The sequence below is a fragment of the Hordeum vulgare genome, chromosome 1H, assembly GCF_904849725.1.
Source record: "Hordeum vulgare subsp. vulgare chromosome 1H, MorexV3_pseudomolecules_assembly, whole genome shotgun sequence".
NCBI lineage: Eukaryota > Viridiplantae > Streptophyta > Magnoliopsida > Poales > Poaceae > Hordeum > Hordeum vulgare.
Window position 1 is genome coordinate 297,884,402 of NC_058518.1, and position 4,334 is coordinate 297,888,735.

Below are 4,334 nucleotides of genomic sequence, written 5' to 3' on the forward strand. Positions count from 1 at the left end.
CTCAGCTAGCGGTAGTAAAATTTTACTACCGCTGGCCAAGCGGTACTACCGCGATGATTGCGATACTACTGTTCCGCGAGGGCCGCAGGGGGTTATTTTAGGGCAGGGGGCAGTTCTTTCTCCCCCATACCCATTCATCTTGTGGCTCTCTCCTTTTCCTCTCTCCTCTCAAGAGATGTTGCCGGAGGAACTTGCTGGATCTCCTTCTCCGGCCACCCTTCTCCGATTCTGTTTGGTGGGATCCTCTCCCTCATGCCATGGACCTCGGTCCTGCCCCTCGTTCCCTTCGCTTTTGCCACGTTTTTGTTGAATATAGGGTTAGGGGCATGTATGTTCGTTCGTTGTATCATGGCACCATATCTTCATGCTAGGAGGGTTGGGGAGTTCTTGTTTGGTAGATATTTCGTTTGTAGGGTGAAATATGTGAGTTTGGGTCTCCGGTAGTACCAAATCTGCCAGTTCCATGGTCAGGTCTGGCACTTAGTCGCCCGTGCGGTACTACCGCTCCTCCTGGAGCGGTACTACCGTTGTGGAGCGGTACTACCGCTGTCAGGGCAGTAGTAAAATTTTACTATTGCTCGAGCAGCGGTACTACCGCTGTCAGGGAGGTACTACCATTGTCAGAGCGGTAGTAAAATTTTACTACTGCTCTAGCAGCGGTACTACCGTCGTTCCCTAAGCACACATGTCTTACCCTTCTAGCTCTCTTTTATCTGTTTTTTTTCTGGTGCGTGTTGAACTTTGCCTTGACTTCTTGTGTCTTTGTGTTGTTTTTGCATTTGTCTGTCATACATGGTGGCTCCCGACGCTTTAATCCATCTCGAGATGCCAGTTCCAAGCGACCTCGTTCTTCAGAATTCCAGAAGGATCGCAGGCATTATGCCACTTACAGAGTTTTAGCTTCGCCGAAAGGTCAAACCCTATGACAGTGATAGGGTTCAGTTTCCTGGAGGTGACATGTTCTGGTCTAAGCAGCAGTTTCTTATTTGTGAAGATGTCATCAAAACAAAGAAGAATATATATGTACATGTGCAGTGGATTGATATGAACCATCTAAAGAAAGATCATGTATACTTTGGTGAAGCTCTAGCCATGGTGGAACAACTTCAGATTGAGGAGCTCATCACATTTCATCATCATTTTGATCCTGAGATAGTGGCCCAATTCTTTGTCACTATCCACTTTCACCCTGATGACGACCGCACTATGACCTGGATGACAAATGGGGAGCAACTGACTGCTACATGGAGGGAGTTCATGGACTTTCTGCACGTTCACGATGAGGGGCTTGAGCACCCAGTTGGCTTGCATCCACATGCTAAGTCTTCTGGTCTAGCCAAGGAGAAGTTGATACCGTTCTATATTGTGAAGGAATCCCCATCTGGTAAGGTCTCCTACATTATGCCCCCATTCTTGGATGTCACGCACCGTATATTTCGCAACACACTGTTTCCACGTGTTGGCAACAAGGACCGGGTGCATTCTTACCTGGTGGATATGCTTATGATGTGCCAGAAAGGGCGGACTCGCTCTCCTGGACCACTTGATGTATCTCACGTCATGTGGAGCGAGCTTCACTCAACAGTCTTCCACCGTAAGGTCCCAATCTACGGCCCTTATCTTTTTTATCTAATCAAGAAGAAGTTGGCTCATGTCTTCCCAACTATTGAGTTACATGCTTCTATGTGGATTCGCCATGAGCCGATCAAGCTGCGCCAGAAGGACAAATGGGCGAACACCACCACTACACCTGTTGCTGCCACTCAGGATGAGGCGCGGCTTAGGAGGAGGCAGCTCTCAAGTCACATGTACCCTCCTATGCCGAGCCATCTTGGGCAAGAAGCTTACAGACCGCATGAAGACCTTGTTCTGCATGCAGGCGAAGGGGAAGTACATGACGCATGTTGCTCAGAAGGAGAGCCGTCAGCGTGACAAACTGATTATGAGGAAGCTCGACGTGCACATCTCCAGTGGGTCTGAGAAAGACATCACTCCTCAGGCTGCGTGGATGCAAAAGAACAATCTGCAGTGGGATGTGTCTGACAAGGACTGTGAGGAGGACACCGAAGACGAGACAGATGAGGAGTATGTTCAGGAGTCTGATGGTTGAGTCCTCTCCAGTTCGAGCTACCACCTATGTCATAGGTGTCCTCTCTGCCTTTTTGGTGTCCCGATGCCAAAGGGGGAAAGAGTGTAGGATTTGCGAGTTTCCTAGTTTTCGTTGTTGCTTTATTTGTTGAACTTTAGTTGCTTCGTTTGTTGTCTTTGCTTTGTGTGTGAGACTATGAGACGTCATACTTTATCATATGGTGTGAGACATATGCTATCTCTTCTCTATCTTTATTGTCTCATTCTTATCCAGTTTATTAGTAGCTTGTGAGTCTTATTATCTTGTGCCCTTATCTTCATGCTCATATGTTATGCCTTGCTTCCATGCCTAATGTTTGTTCTATTTGTTGCAAGGATTGCCTCGTCTATAAAATCTAGGGGGCATGCGTTTCTTTGGTTGTGTGCTGGGCAGTCCATATCCTCTTTCTAAAGTATGCACACATCCAGGGGGAGCCTGTCTGTAGTTTCTAGATTTTTGTTCAAATCCTATATTGTCATCAATCCACCAAAAAGGGGGAGATTTTTAGGGCATATTTCCCCCTAGGTGGTTTTAGTTATTGTTGACAATGCCTATGCGGACTAATCGTGTGCATTGAGCATTTCAGATAATTCATGACCACGCACAAGACGATTTGATGCCCCTCAGAGTCTTTCAAGACGGTTGCTTTCTACGTTTCACTTTCGTGGTTTTGAGTCGTAGGAAAGTCGTACTATTAGGAGGGGGTCCGCTTCGGAAAGGTTTGGGTGGAATTAACACGTACACATTTCTATTGCACCACCTTTCCTGGATACAATTGGAGCTCCGACCTTATTTTCATTGTATGTGGAGCTTTTATACTACCACTCTGTGGGCGGTAGTACCGCTCTTTGAGCGGTAGTAGTTTTTTACTACCGCTCCGTCATAGTTTTTGCGCATCCTTTTGCCTCCACAGTGGTAGGCACGGTAGTATGTTCTTACTACCATGGTTGGTGAGCAGCTGGGCGGTAGTACCGCTATTAGCAGCGGTAGTACCGCTTGTCTAGTGAAGTTGGTGGGTGGGTAACGGTTGGATTGTACCCCCCCCCCCACTATATAAAGGTGTCTTCTTCCCTGAGAAGCTCACCTCTTACCTCCCCAAGATCCATTGTTGCTCCAAAGCTCATTCTTGCCCGATCTCTCTCCCTAGCCAATCAAACTTGTTGATTTCCTAGGCTTGAGAAGGCTTTGATCTACACTTCCACCAAGAGATATTTGATTTCCCCCACTAATCCCTTGTGGATCTTGTTACTCTTGGGTGTTTGAGCACCCTAGATGGTTGAGGTCACCTCGGAGCCACATTCCATTGTGGTGAAGCTTCGTGGTCTTGTTGGGAGCCTCAAAGCTTTGTGTGGAGATAGCCCCAACCTTGTGTGTAAAGGTTCAGTTGTCGCCTTCAAGGGCATCAATAGTGGAATCACGGCATCTCGCATTGTGTGAGAGCGTGAGGAGAATACGGTGGCCCTAGTGGCTTCTTGGGAGCATTGTGCCTCTACACCGCTCCAACGGAGACGTACTTCCTGTCAAAGGGAAGGAACTTCGGTAACACATCTTCGTCTCCACCGGTTCCACTTGCGGTTATTTCTTACCTTTACTTTGTACTTATTATTGTTGTGGTGTATTCCTTGCTTGCACTCGTTATCCATGTATTTAGCATCATATAGGTTGCTCACCTAGTTGTTCATATAGATAACCTTTTGTCACTAATGCTAATTTGTTAAGACAATCTAAAAATTGGTAGTTGCATATTCACCCCCCCTCTAGTCAACCGTATCGATCCTTTCACTAAGGATGATGACAAGTATGCAAGCTCCAGCAATCCTTCTATGGACTAGAGAAAGCATCTCGGAGTTGGAATATACGCTTTGATAAGATGATCAAAGTTTTTGTGTTTATACAAAGTTTATGAGAAACTTGTATTTCCAAGAAAGTGAGTGGGTGCACTATAGAATTTCTGATAAGTATATGTGGTTGACATATTGTTGATCAGAAATAATGTAGAATTTCTGGAAAGCATAAAGTGTTGTTTGAAAGGAGTTTTTCAAAGGAAAACCTCGATTGAGTTACTTGAACATTAAGCATCAAGATCTATAGAGATAGATCAAAACGCTTGATAAAACTTTCAATGAATACATACCTTGACAAGTTTTTTTGTAGGAGTTCAAAATAGATAGGTCAAAGAAGGATTTCTTGACTCTATTGTAGGGCG